A 24853-nucleotide genomic window follows, 5' to 3' on the forward strand; every position below is an offset into this window, starting at 1 on the left:
AGGAACTGCATTTCCAATATTGTCTCTGCTTGCAAAACTACTAAAGTTGGAGTTCTGTTTTAAGACCACGTTTCCTCAATTTATTCCTGCATCCGCAAACGGCGTGCCACCGTTTACTTGGCACTGGCGTCACAAACTATTTCTACCTATACCTGCCCTTGCAGAGAGTCAGCCGTACCAGGTTAGTGTCTATTGCACTACATCACCCAGAAACACCTATTGCACACAACTTGAGTACGCTGCACTTCCACCCTGCTGTCTTACAGGCACACCTTCACCCTGCTGTCTCATGTGTACACTGCCATCCTCGCCCCCTGATGATGATGCTCCCTCTTCACCCGGCTCTCATGTGTAATCGGCTACATCATCATCTACATCTGTTGGTCATCACTTGTGTCACCCTCCTTTGTCTCTTGTGCACATCCCTGACCTCTCGCAACATGTGCTCCCACCCGGTAACTGCTGACTGTCCTCACAAAGCTCATCGTCGCTGAAAAGTGGAGCAGAGCAGGCAGCTATCATTACTTGGCTAGCAGAAGGAGCAGCTCAAGCAAGAGGCAGGTTCAAGACAGGTGAGGGCACAGAGGAAGTTGCTGGGACATGCCAACTAAGCGTGGTGTCAGAGGCACCCACCGATTCCTGGCAGTGTGTATCTGTTGTCATTTGAAGTGATGTAGAAGAGCGAGTCAGCCATTCCAGTACAGCTGGATTGTTGGTCAAAACACGATCGCTGGATGACAGTGGCAGCTCTGGCCAGTTGTTCCGGGTGCTACCACCACTCATTCTTCTGCTGTTACTTGTGTCAGCTACAACAACATTTTTGCCACTCCCCGTTCCTTAGAGGGGTCCAGGCTACTGTCTGTTGGCCATAGTGTACAGTAACTGTATCAGTAGTATAACGGATTAACTAAGAATCTGGCAACAGTTGAACAAGATAAACACAGCGATATATTAGACTGCCCTTTAATATTGAGGTTCAGTAATTCTATGTATAAAGTAACAGATTAACTTGGAATGTGACAGTTTAACAAGATGCACACAGCGATTGCACTCACCCTGCACTGTGCTGCAGTCTCCCTATGCTCTCCCTATGCTCTCCCTACTGTCTCAAAAAACTGTCCCAACAATCTCCTTGCACTCTCCCTCTCCAATATTCTTCTATTAATACAGTAGCTTTTTGCAACACTGTCCCTAGCGCATAAGCGCCTGTAACGTCTCTAAGCTCAGCTCACAGTGAAATGGCAGAGGCCACGTGGGATGAAGCTTTTATAGGGCTGTGACATCACAGGGACTAGCTACCTGCTGATTGGCTGGCTTCACTGCATTATGAGTCATGTCACGTTCTCAGGCTTTTTACTTTCACATTGTAACAAGGGCAGCAGCTATTTTAGAAATAAAATGATTCATTACCACAAAGTGCGAGGAAATTCAGATTCGTGGCAAATCAATTTTTTCTTAAACTTCGTATCGAATTCCACTTCGGATGCTTCGATTCGCTCAACACTAATGGAGATGAGGAACATGGATGGTTCAGGAATGTACAGTAGATTAGGAACATGGATTGATCACGGATAGAAATGAGGCACAAGGATGGGTGGCATGTTATGCTGACTGAGGTTTCTCCTGATGTTACTAGTCTTATCGCTGGAGGTGGTGGAATTATCTTTAGATGAAATGGAAGATATGGGAGGAGAAAGTTGGATCAAAGTAGAGACTTTACGTTTTTGCGGTCTGTAAAATGTGGGATTCACAAAATTCGGATGATGTCTGTGTTGCATCCATTTCTTTTGTGGATGCATTGACTTCACTGGGTCAGTGAGATGCATCAAGAATAGGACATGTTCTATCTTTTGTAGAATGGACACGCACATGCAGAAAGCACATGGAAGACATCCATGTGTCTCCCCACCCATTTGTCCATTTGGCAAAAGATAGAATATATGTGCAACAACAGCAGTCCGCAAGGGGTCCCTTTAAGATAAGTGTTTTGTGATGCCAGTTGCAATGAAACAACGGAACAGAGTCCCTTTAAGAAATGGTGTTGGTATCCAGGTGTAGGAATGGCCGGGTGATATAGGGTGGCCTATAATGTCCCTTAATGTTTTCTGCACGTGTCACAGTGTTTCTACCTGGATACTCTGGAACCCTAGGCGTTGGCTCTGAAGCAGACAAATAGGGTGAACAATTGAGGGATTTGAAGAAATATTTGAGACCAGACCTTGTGATGAAGTTCAATGGTAGCTGTACTTTGCATAAACGTTTCTCCAAAAGATTTACAGACTTTATCTTGGTTCCAGTCTGGCAGGCAAACAATCTCAACTGTTCTACATCGGTTTCTCTTTGGCTCTGCTGTACTAATAACCTTAAATGGAATCTCTGCTTCTGCAGGATGCTGCAACTACTCTCTGTAGTCTGACTCTGGATTATGCCAGGGAATAGGTTAGAATCCTGGCAGCTCCAACAGGGGAGTCTCAACCAGAACAAAGCAGAACTCCCTACTTCAGGAGTGGCCCACTTCTGACAAAAAAAAGGAGAAGAGAATGGACTGGTGAGTTCCATTCTCTCCAAGTGTAGTTCTACCATACTTATGCCACCTGCTGGTGAACCAGGCACATTACATGAACAATTACATAACACTATTTTAAATGCACAGTGTTGAGTGACCTGGAAATAAATATATAGGTGACATACAGGTTAGACCATAAAATATAGTAGCAAGGTGCAGAAGTGGTAACACCACTTTAGGGTGTTAGATATGCTATTCTTGGCCGTAAATGTCATGGACGAATGGAAGTCAATGGGTTTGCAAAAATGAGAGACAAACACCACACGAATGTTATGTGTATTTTGCGGACTGCAAAATACATATGGTCATGTGAATCCCCCCTTAGGGTGAAGTAAGACCATATAAGAATATGGGATCAATAGGAATTCTATAATTATAATCTATAATAATATATAAAATTTTTGAAAGCCATCATGAAAGTGGCTTATCTTCTGTACATTAACCTTCTTTAACCGCTTCCGGACCGCCTAACGCAGGATCGCGTTCCGGAGGCGGCAGCGCTGCGCAGAGTCATGCATATACGCGTCATCTCGCGAGACGCGAGATTTCGCTCAAAGCCGGCCCGCGCATGCGCATCGCGGGCCGGCAAAAGTTAAAGGACAATTTCGTCACCAGCCTGCCAGCAACGATCATTGGCTGGCAGGCTGGCGATTTTCAAAAAAATGAATCACAAGCCATATAACAGATCATATTAGTAAATATGATCTGTTATATGGCTTGTCTGCTCCTCTGCTGGTCCTTTTCGTCGGTTGGATCAAGCAGAGGAGCAGGCTTCACAGTGAGTAGCACCAACACCACACTTTAGCCCCAGATCACCCCCTGCACCCCAATTAACCCTTTGATCACCCCTTTGATCGCCCCTGTCAATCACTTAGTGAAAGACAAAAAGTGATCAGTGTAAACTGTCACATTTTTTTTTCACTAGTATTGGCTGTTAGGTTTTAGGATAGTTTAGGCCTCTTGGTTAGGTAGTTAGCGATCGGTTAGCGCCCAGCCCACCGCACCGCAGTCACTGATTCGCTGATTAGCGTATCGCTAATCAGCATTTGTACTTTTATAGTATCTGTAAGTGATCAAAACTGATCACGGTCAGATCTATAATAGTATTAGTGTCACTTTAGTTCGCCCTCCACCCAAAACGCAGTGTTTGCCCGATCAGGCCTGATCGGTCGCCCACACGTGCGTTCACCCATGCCCGCCCCACCGCAGTGACAAAAAATATATATATTTTTTAACATTGCACATTCACTTTGCAAGCACTGCGGCGATAAAAAAATCAGTTTTGATATTTTTTATCAACCGCAGCGGCCTCCGGTACTTCGCTAGCCTCCCCTTTGTAAGACAGGCTTGCTTTTTTTCTTGGGTAGTCTCAGGGAATACCCCTAAATTTAGTAGTTTAAAAATGGCAAACAGGGGGTATTCTTCTGAAGAGGCCTACAGGATTCTGACCCAGTTGGATGAGGAATGGGAACCCTCATCTGACGAATCTAGCGGGTCAGAATATGAACCCGTAGAAAGCAGTGGCTCTCTGACCCAAAGTTCGGACGAGGAGGTGGAGGTCCCTGATAGAACCAGGCGTACCCGGCCCTGTGTCGCTAGACCACAGGTTGCGCAGGATCCGCTTCAAGAGCAGCAGAGTGGGGCTGGCGCTGCCGGATCACGTGGTGAGGCATACACAAGCAGCGCAGCCCTCCCTGGACCTAGTACCAGCACTGCCGTACAACATGGTGACGTGGCGAGCACCAGAAGGGCAGTTGAAGCTGGTACGTGGCACGTGCAGTAGTTACCCCGTCGCAGCCACCGCACAGATAGGCTCGTAGAGCCCCTAGAATCCCTGAGGTGCTGGCAAACCCTGATTGGCAGTCACCAACTTCAGCCGCATCATTAGTTCCCACTTTCACCGCCCAGTCTGGAGTTCGGGTTGAGACGGCTCAGATCGGTTCGGCCCTGGGATTTTTTGAGCTGTTCTTGACTGCGGAGCTCTTGGACTTAGTCGTGGCAGAGACAAACCGGTATGCCACACAATTTATATCCGCCAACCCGGGAAGCTATTATGCCCAGCCTTTCCGGTGGAAACCAGTCCAAGTTTCCGAAATTAACATTTTTCTGGGCCTTCTCCTCAACATGGGTCTCATATTAGCCACGAACCTGATTTATCACATGCCCATGTTCTCTGCTGCTATGTCCAGGGCACGATTTGAGGCCATCCTCCGTTTCCTGCATTTTAGCGACAACACCACCTCCCGTCCTAGAGGCCACCCAGCTTTTGACCGGCTCCACAAAATTCGGCCCCTCATAGACCACTTCAACCAGAAATTTGCAGATTTGTATATCCCCGAGCAAAACATCTGCGTAGACGAGTCCCTAATACATTTTACCGGGCGCCTTGGCTTCAAACAATACATCCCAAGCAAGCGTGCCCGGTATGGGGTCAAATTGTATAAGCTCTGTAAAAGGGCCACAGGCTATACCCACAAATTTCGGATCTATGAGGGAAAAGATCAGACCCTGGAGCCGGTCGGTTGCCCTGACTACCTGGGGAGCAGTGGGAAGACAGTCTGGAACTTGGTGTCACCCTTATTTGGCAAGGGGTACCATCTTTATGTGGACAATTTCTACACAAGTGTGGCCCTCTTTAGGCATTTGTTTCTAGAACAGATTTGCGCCTGTGGCACCGCGCGAACTAGTCACGTGGGCTTCTCCCAACGGCTCGTTACCACCCGTCTTGCAAGGGGGGAGAGGGCTGCCTTGTGTAACGAAGAACTGCTCGTAGTGAAATGGAGAGACAAGCGTGACGTTTACATGCTCTCCTCCATTCACGCAGACACGACAATACAAATTGAGCGAGCAACCCGTGTCATTGAAAAGCCCCTCTGTGTCCACGACTATAATTTGCTCATGGGAGGGGTGGACTTCAATGACCAGATGTTGTCTCCGTATTTAGTTTCCCGACGCACCAGACGCTGGTATAAGAAGGTGTCTGTATATTTAATTCAATTGGCTCTGTACAATAGTTTTGTTCTCTACAGTAAGGCTGGGAGAACAGGATCCTTCCTCAAATTCCAGGAAGAGATCATCGAGAACCTCCTGTATCCAGAAGGTTCCGTGGCCCCATCCACCAGTGTAGTTAGCCGTCTACACGAGCGACATTTCCCCAGTGTCGTTCCTGGTACCTCAACCCAACCGTCACCCTGAAAAAGATGTTGTGTCTGATGCAGGAGTGGAATAAGGCGTGACACCCGCTATTTCTGTCCTGACTGTCCTGACCACCCTGCCCTATGCTTTGGAGAGTGTTTCCGGAAGTACCACACCCAGGTACACTTAGCATAGGGATTGCATCTCACAGGACAGGCACACAGGGCTATTAGGGCCCTTTTACTCACAGCTGCTGCAAACCTCTCCTTTCACCTGGGATAAAGTGCATAACGTACTTCGCCACATCTTTGGGCGATTTGCGCTTTGCACATTGTCCCATGGGGAAGAAGAGGTTTGTTCTATAAAGGTAAAAAAAAACTAAACAAAAAAAAACCGGTAAGTAAAAAAGTTAAAATTCAGTTAAAAAAGTTAAAAAAGTTTATATGTTCTGTTCAAAAGTTAATAAATTTATTGCGTTGCGGCCTGGTTTTTTCTTTTTTGTTTTGTTTTTTTTACCTTCCAGGTGGACCGATCGACTAGCTGCAGCACTGATGTGCATTCTGACAGAAGTATTGCGCTGCTGTCAGATTACACGCAAGTCGTTGTATGCGGCGCTGCAAGACTAGATTTCTGCTGTAAAAGATACGTTTGCCGAGGCATATGAGCTGAGGAGGTGGCGGTGTTCATATACTTTGGCAAACACTTTGTATATATAAAAAAAAAATCCCGGCAAGGATTTATTCATCCACATCGATTGATGTGAATGGAGAAATCTGGTTTGCCAGGGCATACGAGCTAAGTGGGTATGGATGTTGGGCGGAGCTCCTATGTCCTGGCAGACGCCTTTCCCCTCCTTTTTCTTTTTTTGGCAGAGATTTTTTCATCCAAATTGATCGATGCGAATAAAGAAATCTGTGCCGTTCACTTTTTTTCTTACAAAGTCTCATATTCCACTAACTTGTGACAAAAAATAAAAACTTCCATGAACTCACTATGCCCATCATTGAATACCTTGGGGTGTCTTCTTTCCAAAATGGAGTCACATGTGGGGTATTTATACTGCCCTGGCATTTTAGGGGCCCCAAAGCGTGAGAAGAAGTCTGGTATCCAAATGTCTAAAAATGCCCTCCTAAAAGGAATTTGGGCACCTTTGCGCATCTAGGCTGCAAAAAAGTGTCACACATGTGGTATATCCGTACTCAGGAGAAGTTGAGAAATGTGTTTTGGGGTGTCATTTTACATATACCCATGCTGGGTGAGAGAAATATCTTGGTCAAATGCCAACTTTGTATAAAAAAAATAGGAAAAGTTGTCTTTTGCCGAGATATTTCTCTCACCCAGCATGAGTATATGTAAAATGACACCCCAAAACACATTCCCCAACTTCTCCTGAGTACGGAGATACCACATGTGTGACACTTTTTTGCAGCCTAGGTGGGCAAAGGGGCCCACATTCCAAAGAGCTCCTTTCGGATTTCACCGGCCATTTTTTACAGAATTTGATTTCAAACTCCTTACCACACAATTGGGCCGCTAAAATGCCAGGGCAGTATAACTACCCCACAAGTGACCCCATTTTGGAAAGAAGACACCCCAAGGTATTCCGTGAGGGGCATGGCGAGTTCCTAGAATTTATTATTTTTTGTCACAAGTTAGTGGAAAATGATGATTTTTTATTTTTATTTTTTTCTTACAAAGTCTCATATTCCACTAACTTGTGACAAAAAATAAAAACTTCCATGAACTCACTATGCCCATCACGAAATACCTTGGGGTGTCTTCTTTCCAAAATGGGGTCACTTGTGGGGTAGTTATACTGTCCTGGCATTCTAGGGGCCCAAATGTGTGGTAAGAAGTTTGAAATCAAAATGTGTAAAAAATGCCCTGTGAAATCCGAAAGGTGCTCTTTGGAATGTGGGCCCCTTTGCCCACCTATGCTGCAAAAAAGTGTCACACATCTGGTATCTCCGTACTCAGGAGAAGTTGGGGAATGTGTTTTGGGGTGTCATTTTACATATACCCATGCTGGGTGAGAGAAATATCTTGGCAAAAGACAATTTTTCCCATTTTTTTATACAAAGTTGGCATTTGACCAAGATATTTATCTCACCCAGCATGGGTATATGTAAAATGACACCCAAAATACATTCCCCAACTTCTCCTGAGTACGGAGATACCACATGTGTGACACTTTTTTGCAGCCTAGGTGGGCAAAGGGGCCCACATTCCAAAGAGCACCTTTCGGATTTCACCGGCCATTTTTTACAGATTTTGATTTCAAACTTCTTACCACACATTTGGGCCCCTAGAATGCCAGGGCAGTATAACTACCCCACAAGTGACCCTATTTTGGAAAGAAGACACCCCAAGGTATTCCGTGAGGGGCATGGCGAGTTCCTAGAATTTATTATTTTTTGTCACAAGTTAGCGGAAAATGATGTTTGTTTGTTTTTTTCTTACAAAGTCTCATATTCCACTAACTTGTGACAAAAAATAAAAACTTCCATGAACTCACTATGCCCATCAGCGAATACCTTGGGGTGTCTTCTTTCCAAAATGGGGTCACTTGTGGGGTAGTTATACTGCCCTGGCATTCAAGGGTCCCAAATGTGTGGTAAAGAGTTTGAAATCAAATTTTGTAGAGAATGGCCGGTGAAATCCGAAAGGTGCTCTTTGGAATGTGGGCCCCTTTGCCCACCTAGGCTGCAAAAAAGTGTCACACATCTGGTATCTCCGTACTCAGGAGAAGTTGGGGAATGTGTTTTGGGGTGTCATTTTACATATACCCATGCTGGGTGAGAGAAATATCTTGGCAAAAGACAATTTTTCCCATTTTTTTATACAAAGTTGGCATTTGACCAAGATATTTATCTCACCCAGCATGGGTATATGTAAAATGACACCCCAAAATACATTCCCCAACTTCTCCTGAGTACGGAGATACCACATGTGTGACACTTTTTTGCAGCCTAGGTGGGCAAAGGGGCCCACATTCCAAAGAGCACCTTTCGGATTTCACCGGCCATTTTTTACAGATTTTGATTTCAAACTTCTTACCACACATTTGGGCCCCTAGAATGCCAGGGCAGTATAACTACCCCACAAGTGACCCTATTTTGGAAAGAAGACACCCCAAGGTATTCCGTGAGGGGCATGGCGAGTTCCTAGAATTTATTATTTTTTGTCACAAGTTAGCGGAAAATGATGTTTTTTTTTTTTTTTCTTACAAAGTCTCATATTCCACTAACTTGTGACAAAAAATAAAAACTTCCATGAACTCACTATGCCCATCAGCGAATACCTTAGGATGTCTTCTTTCCAAAATGGGGTCACTTGTGGGGTAGTTATACTGCCCTGGCATTCTAGGGGCCCAAATGTGTGGTAAGGAGTTTGAAATCAAATTCTGTAGAAAATGGCCGGTGAAATCCGAAAGGTGCTCTTTGGAATGTGGGCCCCTTTGCCCACCTAGGCTGCAAAAAAGTGTCACACATGTGGTATCTCCGTACTCAGGAGAAGTTGGGGAATGTGTTTTGGGGTGTCATTTTACATATCCCCATGCTGGGTGAGAGAAATATCTTGGCAAAAGACAACTTTTTCCATTTTTTTATACAAAGTTGACACCCCAAAACACATTCCCCAACTTCTCCTGAGTACGGAGATACCACATGTGTGACACTTTTTTACAGCCTAGGTGGGCAAAGGGGCCCACATTCCAAAGAGCACCTTTTGGATTTCACCGGCCATTTTTTACAGAATTTGATTTCAAACTCCTTACCACACATTTGGGCCCCTAGAATGCCAGGGCAGTATAACTACCCCACAAGTGACCCCATTTTGGAAAGAAGACACCCAAAGGTATTCGCTGATGGGCATAGTGAGTTCATAGAACTTTTTATTTTTTGTCACAAGTTAGTGGAATATGAGACTTTGTAAGAAAAAAAAAAGAAATCATCATTTTCCGCTAACTTGTGACAAAAAATTAATAGTTCTATGAACTCACTATGCCCATCAGCGAATACCTTAGGGTGTCTACTTTCCAAAATGGGGTCATTTGTGGGGTGTTTGTACTGTCTGGGCATTGTAGAACCTCAGGAAACATGACAGGTGCTCAGAAAGTCAGAGCTGCTTCAAAAAGCGGAAATTCCCATTTTTGTACCATAGTTTGTAAACGCTATAACTTTTACCCAAACCATTTTTTTTTTTTACCCAAACATATTTCTTTTTATCAAAGACATGTAGAACAATAAATTTAGAGCAAAATTTATATATGGATGTCGTTTTTTTTGCAAAATTTTACAACTGAAAGTGAAAAATGTCATTTTTTTGCAAAAAAATCGTTAAATTTCGATTAATAACAAAAAAAGTAAAAATGTCAGCAGCAATGAAATACCACCAAATGAAAGCTCTATTAGTGAGAAGAAAAGGAGGTAAAATTCATTTGGGTGGTAAGTTGCATGACCGAGCAATAAACGGTGAAAGTAGGGTAGGTCAGAAGTGTAAAAAGTGGCCTGGTCTTTAAGGGTGTTTAAGCTATAGGGGCTGAGGTGGTTAAAGAGGTTTTGTCACTTTAGCAAATGGCATTTATCATGTAAAGAAAGTTAATACAAGGCACTTACTAATGTATTGTTATTGCACCTCAATGGGGAAGGGGCAGCTGTGTTGGGGGAGAAGATGGCTAGAAGGTTGGAGGAGTGTTTAAACTAGCGACGGAAATTACATTATAGGAGGGGAAGATAGTGCAGATAGAGACCGGGGGCGAGGTAGTGGGACTGGGGAGGAATGGATGGAGGGACTGGAACAGTTCAGAAGGAATGGTGTAGGGTAAAAAATATACATAAACCTCTCAAATGTATGTATACTAATGCCAGGAGCCTGACTAATAAAACTGGTGAGCTGGAATTAGTGATGTGTGAGGAGGACTATGACAGTGGGAATAACTGAGACATGGCTGGATGACAGCTATGACATAGTGGGAATAACTGAGACATGGCTGGATGATAGCTATGACTGGGCAGTTAATGTACAAGGTTACAGTCTGCTTAGAAAGGATCGTCAAAACCGGAGAGGGGGAGGGGTCTGCCTTTATGTAAAGTCCTGTCTAAAGCCCACACTCTGTGAAGATATAAGTGAGGGACATGAACATGTGGAGTCACTGTGGGTAGAGATACATGGAGCTAAAAACAACAATAAATTAATAATAGGAGTTTACTATAAACCACTTAATATACCAGAGTCCACAGAAAATCTACTACTAAATAAGAGGAGGGAGGAGGGAGGATGGGCGGGCGACGCGTCACTCACTACGTCATGCACCTGCGCGCCCACTTTATGAATGAAGCAGGCGGCGCGTGACGTAGTGAGTGCCGCACCGCCCGCCCGACTCCTGCCTGCCTACTCCCTCCTCCCTGCTATGGAACTTAGCTGTAAGTAATACAGCTGGATTACAAATTATTATTAGATTTTTACAATGCCTACAGGTTAGATAAGAATAAGGTTATACAACAGTGAGCGGGGGCGGAGTCTAGTGGCCGAGTCGGATGCAGGAGCTCCGCCGCTGACCGAGTCCTTTTGAGCACTTTTAGCCATTATCAGAGCACTAAAATGGGAAAACTCAGCCATTAAAAGTCCAAAGACACCCCGGGGAGGCCGATGGCGCCTGCACGTCATGCGACTCACACAGGCGACAAAGAAGCCGATTCAGAGGGTGATGAGGACAGTTAACAGGAGCAGCCTGCTCCAACTGAGGACTTACCTCTCTCCGGGGCTTTTACGAAGGATTTCTTGCATGTTGCTTTGGAACCGATCCGGCAAGATCTCTCTGAAATAAAGAAAGATATGTGTTACCTAAGCTCCAGAGTGGACAAAATCGAGACTGCACAGCATGTCATCACTGAGTTCAGCGGCCAAGTTTCCCACAACCTGGACAATGCGCAAGCCCATATAAATTACTTGTACTCCCTGGTGGAGGACCAGGACAACAGGGGCCGCCGAAACAATATCAGGATGAAGGGTATCCCTGAGTCGGTGTTGCTGGATTCCCTACAGCATAAGGTCGTCCAATTGTTCACCCGCCTTATACCGGATAGCCAAGCAGATCTCTTTGAAATGGACAGGATTCATAGAGCCCTTCGGCCGATACCATAGCTGCAGGATCCCCCTAGGGACGTCATATGCCGCATGTCAAGCTTTGCAGTAAAGGAGAGGATCATGGCTGCTGCAAGAACGAACAATACAGCAGAGATTGCGTGCTCTGTAGTGGCGCTCTATCAGGACTTATTACCTATGACCCTGAGGAAGAGGAGACATCTCAAACCCCTTCTAGAAGTCCTACACCAGAAGAAACTAACGTACTGATGGCTACACCCGTTTGGTCTCCTGGTTAATACCCCACTCCGAAAACAAGTGGTCAGGAGCCATGCGGACTTGACAAGAGTTTGTGAAGCTTTGGACATACAAGAGCTGGATATTCCGGATTGGTGTCAGGCGCAAAATGTGTCTGAACTATCACCTTTACCTGTTAAGGATACCTGGCAGGACGTTTCTACTAAACAACGGAGACCCAAGAGGATCCCTCGACATATTACTACATGAAAGACAAACTTTTGTATGGTGACTCTCTTTTGAAATTTCGATATATCGACCCTCTTGCCACTTCAATGATGGGTCGCGTCAGCCATGAGAGATAAGCATATGGGCATCAATGCCCGGTCTCCTTTCTGTCTCTCTCCTTCTCATTATTTTTCCTGCCCTGCTTATATATCTCTCTTGTCCTCTTTATTACCTTTCTCCTTCACCTGCTCCTTCCGTAATGCAGTCTTCTTCTTCATCGCTTAAGCTACTGTGCCACTGAAGATTTGGATATCTTCGATATATAGTCACTTGTGTAAATCGCAATGTTAATGATATGTGGTTATAGAGCAACATCTAGTGTCTGTGGCCGATACTGCAGCTTATTTCTCTCTCATCTTTTTATATCTCTCTCATCTTTTTACTTTCCTGCCTCCTCTCCATTACAGCTTTCCCCCTTGCACTCTTTAGTTCAGATTATACAATGTAAGTTTATTTCCCACAATAGAGGGCTCAAAGGGTCTCTTGGTCACCCAAGATTGACACCTCTCCCAAGTACACATGTCCATCAATTGGACTTTATTCGTTAAGAATTGTTATCTGTTTATTTATTGCAATTGTTTCCTCCACCCTCCACTTCCTTTTGTGGGGCCTTTCCTTCCCTCCTCCCATCCGCTACCCTACCCTCACCTCGACCTACATCACATCTCGCTGGAACAAGAATGGCAAATAGCCCTGTCCATATTCTTCACCGTATATGGCTAACCTAATTGTTTGTACGTATAACGTTAAGGGTTTGAATGCTCCTACCAAAAGGAGTCAAGTTTGTCAGCACTTGCATAAACTAAAGGTTCAAGTAGCCCTACTTCAGGAGACCCATTTTCGCACAAATCACATTCCTAAGCTATATCACTTGATCTATAACCAATGGTTTCACAACCCCTCCCCCACGGCTGCCTCTAAAGGGGTCAGTATTGCTATTCATAAAAATACCCTATTTTTGCATCATGATACGTTACGAGATGAGAATGGTAGATTCATCTTTGTGAAAGGCACAATAGGCCCTCAACTGTTTACCTTTGGTAATGTCTATGCTCCCAACACTGGTCAAGCTGCGTGGTTCCCAGACGCCATCGCAAAGTTTGGGGATTTTGCGGAAGGCTTAGCCGTTCTAGGCGGTGACCTCAATGTTACATTGGTGCCCCACCTAGATTAATCATCGGGTTCCTCGACATTATCAAAAATATCTTTGAACAAAATAAATACTGCTTTGTCCCAATGCGGATTAATAGATACCTGGAGGTCAATGCACTCTAATGAAAAAGATTATACTTTCTTTTCAGCAGCCCACCAGTCATACCATAGACTGGATTATATATTTCTTTCTACGCAATCTCTTAGTAATTGTGTTAGCTCAAAGATCGGGAGTACTCTTCTTTCGGACCATGCCCCGTTTATCATCTCCTTTACTATACCTAATATGCAAAAGGCAGAATATAGATGGAGACTCAATGAGACGCTATTGCGTAGCCCTCGCATTTCGAAATTGACTGGTCTGCTGGAGGAATATTTCCGATTGAACGAGTCTGTAGATATATCCCCTATGTCACTTTGGGACGCACACAAAACAGTCATTAGAGGTCACTTGATTGCTCTAGGCTCGTATTCAAAAAAACAAAAACAGAAAAAAATTGCAGAGCTTACATTGGAAATCTCTAGATTAGAAATGCCTTATAGAAGATCGCTGAATGAAGTCACTTTGGCACATCTGGAGACCCTGAGATCTGAATTAAAAAACATATTAAACGCTAATACAGCCAAACTTTTTTTTATCAACCCAATACAAATATTATGCCCATGGCAATAAAGCCTCAAAGCTAATGTTCTCTCAACTTAAAAAGATAAAGGACGCGTCATATATATCCAATATTAAATCTCCGGACTCATAGCTAGTCCATAAAACAGACTTGATTACTTGATTGCTGAACAATTTTGCAGCTACTACAAACAGTTATATAATCTGCGAAATACTCTAACCCCCGCTCAGAATGACCTGAGGAAAAAACACATACAGTCATGGCTGAACACGCTGAATCTACCCTCGCTAACGACGACTCAGGTGGCCAAACTAAATTCCCGCTTTACGTTGTCTGAACTTCAAACAACTTTAAGAAACTCCCCTGTTAACAAAAGTCCAGGCCCTGATGGACTTCCGATTCTTTATTATTCTACTTTTAAAGAGGTTCTATTACCCAGAATGTTAAATGTCTGTAACAAAGCACGCCAAGGTGCAGCTTTCTCCATTGATATGTCATCGGCACAGATTACTATAATTCCTAAACCTAATAAGGACCATACACTCTGCTCGAATTACAGACCAATCTCTCTTTTAAATAATGACCTAAAACTGTACGCGAAAATGCTGGCTAATCGGCTAAAACATACTTACCGGATTTTATTTCGGCAGAGCAAGTCGGTTTTATCCCTGGTAGAGAGGGGAAAAAACAATATAATCAGAATCATTCAACTTATGAAAATAGCTAATAAAACGAAAACACAGTTGGCCATTCTCAGTATGGACGCTGAGAAAGCGTTCAATAGGGTAGATTGGTTATTTATGTAGCAAGCTTTGGTCAAATTCGGTATCCCGGACACCAGCTGAGCGAAGCTGGCCCCCCTTCAATCGGCACAAACAAAAACTCCAGTGTGTTTCTTTAGTGCTACGTTTGTGCTGTTTTGTGCTGCAGAAATTAACATTTGTGCTGCTTTTATTTTAAAGATAATAGCAATTGTTTGTTTCAAGATGATGACATCACCAGCCCCCCTACAACAGCAAAAAAGACATTAAAACTTGCTGGATGGTTAGTGCTACGTTTGTGCTGGTTTGTGACGTTTAAATCTCCAATCTATCTCCTTTCGTTGTCAAGTTATTAACCATTTATTAAAAGGTCAACAAAGGTCACCCAGCCCCCCACCACAGCCAAAAGACACGAAACCAGGCTGGCTGGTTAGTGCTACGTTTGTGCTGGTTTGTGCCATTTAAATCTACATTCTACCTCCTTTCGTTTTCAAGTTATTAACCATTTATTGAAAGGTCACCAAAGGTTACCCAGCCCCCCACCACAGCCAAAAGACACAAAACCGGGCTGGTTGGTTAGTTCTACGTTTGTGCTGGTTTGTGACATTTAAATCTACATTTTATCTCTGTTACCGCCAGTTCTGTGAGAAGGTCTGACAGACGTCCTTCTCTACCTCTTGCATGATGTTCTTTGTTTTGGTTTCACTTTCTCATCTTATTTCCTTCTCCCAGGTGTCACCTATTTAGACTAATCCTTTTTCCTTTATATTCCCTCCCATACTGCCTCACTTTGCGGTTTATACTACTTCCTGGGTGAAGTGTTCAGTGCTTGAGGCTTCTGCTTCTGCTGCTGCTTGTTCAGATAAGTCCTTTCATGTATTGTGTTTCCTTGCTGGCTTGATTCTAGGTGACCCTGACTCCCTCCGTATGAACCCTATAATAGTGAGGTCCCCTCACTATTATAGGGTTTTCAGGTGTCACACAGTCTTAGGTAAGTGGGCATACAATCGTCTACCTTTGAGACCCTTGTATGTGCTTAGCAGTTAGAGTGAGCTCTTAGGGTTTTATAGGGGTCACCTATATGCTCCTTAGTTTGGGATCAAGCCAGTCGGACGTTTATTCATTAATTCCAGCTATCTGTAACATCATCCATGACAATCTCCTTTCATTGTCAAGTTATTAACCATTTATTAAAAGGTCACCAAAGGTCACCCAGCCTCCCACCATTGCCAAAAGACACGAAACCGGGCTGGTTGGTTAGTGCTACGTTTGTGCTGGTTTTTGCTGTAAAAATTAACCTATATGCTCCTTAGTTTGGGATCAAGCCAGTCGGACGTTTATTCATTACTTCCAGCTATCTGCAACATCATCCGTGACATTATAAACCGCCATTACCGTCTTAAGCATGGATCCGGTTTCAGCCTTGATTAACCGCATGCAAGGTCTTTCACTGGAGGTAGCAGATCTCCGTAAAACTGTGTCTCAGTTTCAGGTGACCGGTTCTGCTTGCGTTCATGGAGTTTGTTCCAAGCCTAAGATCTCGCTTCCGGATACGTTCTCCGGGGGTAGTGAGAATTTTGTTCGCTTTAGAGAGGCTTGCAAACTCCATTTTTGCCTACTTCCCCATTCCTCTGGTGATGAGGAGCAGAGGGTGGGGATCATCATCTCGCTGCTCAGGGATAACGCTCAGTCTTGGGCCTTTTTGCTGCCGGTGGGGGCACGGCCCCTCCGATCAGTGGATGAATTTTTTGTAGATTTTTTTGTAGCCCTGGGGCAGATATATGATGACCCGGATCGTATTGCTCTGGCTGAATCTAAACTGCATCTTTTATGCCAGGGTAAACAGTCCGCAGAGATATATTGTTCTGAATTTTGGAGATGGGCAGCTGATACTGGTTGGAACGATGCTGCACCCCGAAGTCAATTTTGCCATGGTCTTTCGGAGGGATTGAAAGATGCATTTGCTTTTCATGAGAGACCAGCCTCGTTGGAGTCTGCCATGTCTCTAGCTGTTCGTATTGACAGGCGTCTTAGAGAGCGAAAGAGACTACTCCTTCCTGTCATATTCAGCCCAAGGACAGTGGGGCTGTCTCATTCAGTGTGCAGGGGCCTCTGTCTCTCTCAATCCCCTCTGAGCAGGAGGCCATGCAGCTGGGCTTGCCTGCCTCTGATAGTAGAGGATTCAGCTCTCAGAGGAGGGTTTGTTTCTGTTGTGGGGGTATAAATCATTTGGCTAATGTTTGCCCCTCTAGGAGATTCATGGAGTTTTCTGAGGGTAATAAAAAAAAACTAAAATAAAAAAAACTCTAAAAATTTTCCATTTCCTACTATTGGCAAGGTTGATGCGGAAATTAAAGGTTTGCCGTTTTTCCGTTTTCTCCTACCTGCCAGGATGGCGCTAGACAGCAAGAACATTGTTTGTGAGATTTTTGTAGATAGTGGAGCAGCTTCAATCTCATTGATAATCAATTTTCTATAACGCATGGTTTCCAGGTATGCACTTTGGGAAAGGATATACCTGTTTTTGCTATCGATTCCGCTCCACTTTCTCAAAGATCGTTAAAGGGCATAGTTCACAATATCCGTTTGACTGTGGGTGATGCTCATGTTGAGGATATGTCATGTTTCGTCCTAAGCGGATTACCTACTCCTCTAGTGTTGGGGCTACCCTGGCTCACTAAACATAACCCCACCATTGATTGACAAGCAAGGCAAATAAATGGTTGGAGTGACTTTTGCAGAGAGAATTGCCTCACGGCGTCTCTTTCAGAGGTTTCTACCAAGACTGTACCATCTTTTCTCTCTGAATTTTCGGATGTGTTTTCTGAGAGTGGTGTCCAGGAGTTGCCTTCTCACAGGGACTACGATTGCCCTATTAATCTCATCCCAGGCGCCAAGCCGCCAAAATCACTTTTATACAATCTCTCCCAACTTGAAAGAGTCGCTATGCGTACTTATATCTCTGAGAGCCTGAGAAAGGGACACATCCGACCCTCAAAGTCATCTGTTGCCGCTGGTTTTTTTTTTTGTTAAGAAAAAAGATGCTTCTTTAAGACCTTGTCTGGATTTCAGGGAGCTGAACCGTATCACGATTCGTGACCCATATCCGCTTCCTCTGATCCCGGACCTGTTTAACCAGATTGTTGGGGCTAAAGTTTTTTCTAAGTTGGATTTAAGAGGGGCATATAACCTAGTCAGGGAAGGAGACGAATGGAAGATGGCCTTCAATACCCCTAAGGGTCATTTCGAGAATTTGGTTATGCCCTTTGGTTTTATGATTGCTCCAGTCGTCTTCCAACATTTTGTGAACAGCATTTTTTATCATTTAATGGGGAAATTTGTACTGGTGTATCTAGATGACATTTAGATTTTTTCTCCTGATTTTAAAACTCATAGGGACCACCTACGTCAGGTCTTGCTGATTCTGCGGGAGAATAAATTGTACGCTAAACTGGAAAAATGTGTGTTTGCGGTTCCGGAGATTCAATTTCTTGGTTTTCTTCTCTCCGCTTCTGGTTTTCGCATGGACCCTGAGAAGGTCCGCGCTGTGCTTGATTGGGATCTTCCTGAGAATCAGAAGGCGCTGATGCGGTTTTTGGGTTTTGCCAATTATTACAGAAAGTTCATTTTGAATTATTCCTCTGTTGTTAAGCCACTCACTGATATGGCTAAAAAGGGGGTGGATTTTTCCTCCTGGTCGGTAGATGCGCTTAAAGGGGTTATCCGAGTTATTTTTTTGTTCTTTCTATGTTCCTAACTGGGCAAATGTAACAGCTTTCCAATTCACTCACTTTATCTCCAGTGGCTGGTTTCTCAGATTTCACTGAGGGTCACATGACCTGTGATGTCAGCTTCTCTCCCTGCTCTGATTGTTTACAAGCCTGTAAACAAAACTTCACTGTGCTGGCCACGCCCCCTTCACTGCCGGCTGTCTGCTCTATCCTAGGAATCTTAACCCCTTCAGCTGTTCAGACTCAGGGCTGAAGTGTTTACTGTGTAGCTGCAGGCAGTGAGGAGACAAATGCTGAGCACAGGAGCTGAAAGAGAAGTTCTGCAAAGCATTACAGGTAGGGGGAAGATCCTGTGTGTATTAGCAGTGTCATTATATAGGTGGAACTTGTAGTTCTACACTTACAAGTTGCTGTTTTCTCCCAGCACTCAGGGCAGCTCTTGTATCCACTCCCTTAGCAGTGTCATTATACAGCTGGGACTTGTAGTCCTACACATACAACAAGCTGCAGAGTCTCCCAGCAGGCAGACATGTCACTCAGGGCAGCTCTTGTATTTACTCCCTTAGCAGAGCAGGGGGAGGGGCAGAGATTGTTTTTATTGCTTTTCTAGGTTTAATTTTGTTGTCACGTTCCTCCCTGGGGTTAAAAATGTGAAGGCGGATGCCCTGTCACATTGTTTTCCGGGAGGGGGGAACTTTGAAGACCCGGGTCCCATTTTGGCTGAAGGGCTGGTCGTCTCTGCTCTTTATCCTGATTTGGAGGCAGAGGTTCAGGCAGCCCAGGCAGAGGCTCCTGATCTTTGTCCTCCTGGGAGGTTGTTTGTGCCTCTCGCTTTATGACACAAGGTTTTTAAGGAGCACCACGATACTGTCCTTGCTGGGCACCCGGGGAGTAGAGCCACAGTAGATCTCATTGCTCAGAGATTCTGGTGGCCGGCTCTTCGTAAGACGGTTGAGGGTTTTGTGGCAGCCTGCGAGACCTGCCCTCGTGCCAAGGTCCCTCATTCACGGCCATCGGGTTCTCTCCTCCCGTTACCCATTCCTTCCCATCCTTGGACGCATCTGTCTATGGACTTCATTACGGATCTGCCTCGTTCCTCGGGGAAGACTGTGATTCTGGTGGTAGTGGACCGTTTTAGCAAAATGGCGCATTTCATTCCCTTTCCTGGGTTACCCAATGCTAAGACGTTGGCGCAAGCGTTTGTTGATCACATTGTTAAATTGCATGGCATTCCTTCAGACATTGTTTCTGATAGGGGCACGCAATTTGTTTCCAGATTCTGGAAGGCCTTCTGTTCTCGCTTGGGGATTCGGTTGTCATTTTCTTCTGCTTTTCACCCGCAGTCGAATGGTCAGACCGAACGCGTCAATCAGAATCTGGAGACATATCTGCGCTGTTTTGTGGCGGAGAATCAGGAGGATTGGTATTCTATTTTGTCCCTTGCTGAGTTTGCTTTAAATAACCGTCACCAGGAGTCCTCTGATAAGTCACCATTTTTTGGTGCATATGGGTTTCATCCACAGTTTGGGACATTCTCTGGGGTCTTCTGGTTTACCTGATGAGGAGAGATTTTCCTCGTCTTTGTCATTTATTTAGCAAAAGATTCGGGGTAATCTGAAGAGGATGAGTGAGAGATATAAGCAGGGCCGGTACAAGGCAGGGGCCGAAGGAGCGGGTGCCCTGGGCGCTACCATTTGCGGACAGGAGGGGGGCGCAGGTGAAGTGCCAGCAGCAGTGGCGTCGCCAGGGGGGGGCCAGAGGGGGCCACGGCCCCCCCTACATCATGCTGTGCCCCCCCATGTGCCCCCCCAACTAAAATGACCCCCCCCCCCCAAGTGAGCAGCCGCCGCCGGGCACAGGGAGATGAGCGCTTCCATTGCGCTCATCTCCATTGTAAACTGTCTGTGCCAGCGGAGGTGCAGGGGAGGGAGAGGCGTGTCCCTTCCCTTTCCTCTGATAGGCTGCAGGCAGGCACCGAAGTGGAGGAGAGGCCCCGCCCCCTAATTACTCCTGTTTACCTTTCTAAAGCTAAAGGACCTTTGATGATGTCATCACAGGTCCTGTAAGGGAACTGCACAGTGTAAAGTGTAGTTCCCAGGTTAGAACAGTGCATCTGCCAGGACCTGTGATGACATCATCTTCAACATCACAGGTCCTGCAGAATCTAGCAAAGGAACTGCACCAAAAATGGTGTAGTTCCTAGGTTTCAAAGGTACATCTGCCAGGACCTGTGATGACATCATCACAGGTCCTTCAACCCCTAACAGCAAGTATTAAAAGTTCACAAGCAGCTCTGTATTGATCCATACAGACTGGAATGGAGAGGTAAGAGGAGGTCCTCCACTTTTCATCATTTACACCCCCCCCCCTCCATGCCCTGTTTTTACTCATTGCTCACTCATGTATACTACTTCAGACAGTTACCACTACCTCATGTACCTCACAGTGACTATAATGCATAACTGACCACATATTTCTATAAACACTGCATCTACAGTATTATACCTTCTATGTGTCACATCAATACACTGCTCTGTATATATATATATATATATATATATATATATATATACACACACATACATGCACACACACTGCATATATTACACAGTATTATACATGCAATATGTACAGATATATAGTATATACCGCAGTGCACTGATATGTGAGGTACAAGGTATAATAGATGCTGTGTGTACAGATATCAGTACACTTCTGTATATACTATATATGTGAGGTACGAGGTATAATAGATGCAGTGTGTACAGATATATAGTATATACAGCAGTGTACTGATATGTGAGGTACGAGGTGTCAATACACTGCTGTATTTACTATATACCTGTACACACTGCATCTATTATACCTCGTACCTCACATATTACACTACTGTATATACTGTATACACTGCATATATTATACCCCGTACCTCACATATCAGTACACTGCTGTATATACTATATACCTCTACACACTGCATCTATTATACCCTGTACCTCACATATCAGAACACTAGGGAATATACTATATACCTGTACACACTGCATCTATTATACCGCGTACCTCACATAACTGTACACTGCTGTATATAATATACATCTGCATCTATTATACCTCTTTTGTGTGCCAGGGCTGTTTTGTAATCCCATTCCGGCCCTGATGGCATAAATTATAAAACGCAGCAGCAAGAATAGTTCATGGAACAAAGGGAGGGGCTATAAAAGGGGAATGGGGGCCCAATTTAGATTCCTGCTATGGGGCCCAGTGATTTTTATGTACGCCCCTGGCTGCAGGCACTAGGCCGGCAGCCTATCAGAGGCCGGCGCAATGACGTCATCGTGCCGCCTGAGCCTTACATTACAGCGTGGGACACAGGAAGAGGCTGCATCGCATCGCTGACACTTAGGTAAGTATAAGTGTTTTTTTTTTGTTTTTTTTTACAATAGTGTTACTGGCACATTGGGGGGGCTTATTACAAAACTGGCACATGATGATGGGGGGGACTTTATACTGGCACATGATGATGGGGGGGAACTTTATAGTGTCTGTGACTTTCAAAGTCCCACAGTCCTTTGTTCTATTGCTTTAAGTATATTCTTGTTTTGAAACAACATTGATTCTTTCTTAAAAACGGGGGGGGGGCGCAGTTTGCCATCTTCGCCCTGGGCACCAAATGGCCTTGTCCCAGCCCTGGATATAAGCATGTGGTGGATAAGAGACGTGTGCCTGGTCCGGACCTGAATGTGGGTGATCTGGTGTGGTTGTCTACAAAGAATATCAAACTGAAGGTTCCCTCCTGGAAGTTGGGTCCTAAGTTTATTGGACCTTACAAGATCTTGTCCGTCATTAATCCCGTTGCCTTCCATCTTGATCTTCCTCAAAATTGGAAGATCCATAATGTTTTTCATAGGTCCCTATTAAAACCTTATGTCCAACCCACTGTACCCTCCTCTTTGCCTCCTCCTCCGATTGTTGTTGATGGTAATCTTGAATTTCAGGTTTCTAGGATTGTGGATTCTCGCATTATCCTCGGTTCTTTCTAGTACCTCGTTCATTGGGAGGGTTATGGTCCAGAGGAGAGGATGTGGGTCCCAGTGGTGGACATTAAGGCCACTCGTCTCATCAAGGCTTTCCATAGGTCTCATCCTGAGAAGGTGGGTTCTGAGTGTCCGGAGTCCACCCGTAGAGGGAGGGGTACTGTCACCGCCAGTTCTGTGAGAAGGTCTGACAGACGTCCTTCTCTACCTCTTGCATGATGTTCTTTGTTTTGGTTTCACTTTCTCATCTCATTTCCTTCTCCCAGGTGTCACCTATTTAGACTAATCCTCTTTCCTTTAAATTCCCTCTCATACTGCCTCACTTTGCGGTTTATACTACTTCCTGGATTAAGTGTTCAGTGCTTGAGGCTTCTGCTGCTGCTTGTTCAGATAAGTCCTTTCATGTATTGTGTTTCCTTGCTGGCTTGATTCTAGGTGACCCTGACTCCCTCCGTATGAAGTGCAGGGAGCCGGTGGTCGTGTCCCCTCACTATTATAGGGTTTTTAGGTGTCACACAGTCTTAGGTACGTGGGCATACAATCGTCTACCTTTGAGACCCTTGTATGTGCTTATCAGTTAGAGTGAGCTCTTAGGGTTTTATAGGGGTCACCTATATGCTCCTTAGTTTGGGATCAAGCCAGTCGGACGTTTATTCATTAATTCCAGCTATCTGCAACGTCATCCGTGACAATCTCCTTTCGTTGTCAAGTTATTAACCATTTATTAAAAGGTCACCAAAGGTCACCCAGCCTCCCACCACTGCCAAAAGACACAAAACTGGGCTGGTTGGTTAGTGCCACGTTTGTGCTGGTTTTTGCTGTAAAAATTAACATTTGTGCTGCTTTATTTGTAAAATAATAGCAATTGTTTTTTTTTGTTGTTTTTTTAAGATGATGACATCCCCCCCCCCCCCCCCCCCCCCCGCCCCTGCAACAGCCAAAAGACACGAAACTGGGCTGGTTGGTTAGTGCTGCATTTGTGCTGTAAAAATGATCATTTGTGATGCTTAATTTTATGAATTCCATTAACAGGGCTGAAGCATACTCACTTTACACAGGTAGTAAGACAAGTTACTATGGACTGACATCACTTGAGATAAGAATGATTATAGCTACAGACAAAACAATTAATGCTAACTATCAAGAATTAGAATAGTAAAATGTGTCTTAAACATTTTTATTCTACAAATCATTTTACAAACTGTCAATGACAAATGAAGAACAAATAAATCAAAACATAGAGATATCCATATTAAGTTCTGACTTTTTTAGTCTTCATTAAATGTCCATGGGAAGTGAATAAAAAAGTAGATTATCTCAAGCTAAAACCTTTGCTAACTACGCTTAACAAATGGTAATTGGGAACTACAAGCAGCTAATAATCCCAAATCACCTGCACTCAATACAGCGTACAGACCTTGAGTAAGAGGTTGGTGCTTGAAGTGACAACATGGATCGCGCCATGTCAGATACAGTCCACAATAGAAGTCACCGGCACTCGATGATATGTGCAAGAAGTAAAGCACTTTTTATTCAATCGTCACATGCGTCAAACAGCCAACGTTTTGGGGCCACACAGGGTCACTTCTTCTAGGCGACATAGTGACCGTCACAGCACAAACCAGCACAAACGTAGCACTAACCAAGCAGCCCGATTTTAGTCTTTTGGCTGTGGTGGGGGCTGAGTGACCTTTGGTGACCTTTCAATATTCAAAAATTCAGGTGTGAGTTTTACCCCTAAGAACGTTATCAAGCACGAAGTCGACTGAAAAGAGGTAAGTGTCTGTAATGCAGTCATTTCTGTTGCTGGGAGAGACACATTTAGAACCGTAGATTTTGAAAGATTTACAGAGAAATTGGATAGTGTATGGAATGTCTGAAGGATTGCCACAATTGCTGGGAACGCAGACTTGGGGTTAGTAATCAGTATTAAAACATCATCTGCAAAGGCAGCGGTCTTATGGATTGTGGATCCCACTAACACTCCAGGAATATCGGTATTTTGCCTAAAAGACTGCAAGAGCGTTTCAATTACTAGTACAAATAGTAACGGTGAGAGAGGGCATCCTTGACGCGTACCATTCGTAATGTGGAACTTTGGGGAAAGGGTGCCATTCACTAAGATGCGGGCTGTGGGATATTGGTACATAGCCATGACCCCCGCTATGAAGGTGTCCGGAGCTGGGCGAAGCTGTTATTTTAGCACAGCCAGGGGTAGAATAACTCGAAAACAAAAGGA

At 44.5% G+C, this 24853-nt stretch overlaps 1 long non-coding RNA gene across 1 annotated transcript; it reads right to left on the bottom strand.

Annotated features, from left to right (window-relative positions):
* Window positions 1-1468: 1468 nt before the first annotated feature.
* LOC120992931 lies at window positions 1469-12531 on the bottom strand. Its single transcript, XR_005777122.1, has 3 exons — window positions 12483-12531; window positions 11454-11519; window positions 1469-1503 (listed from the first exon to the last, which is right to left on the bottom strand). It is a non-coding gene; the product is annotated as an uncharacterized LOC120992931 (long non-coding RNA).
* Between the last annotated feature and the right edge of the window lie 12322 nt (window positions 12532-24853).

This window comes from Bufo bufo, chromosome 1 (assembly GCF_905171765.1).
Source record: "Bufo bufo chromosome 1, aBufBuf1.1, whole genome shotgun sequence".
NCBI classification, from domain to species: Eukaryota; Metazoa; Chordata; class Amphibia; order Anura; family Bufonidae; genus Bufo; species Bufo bufo.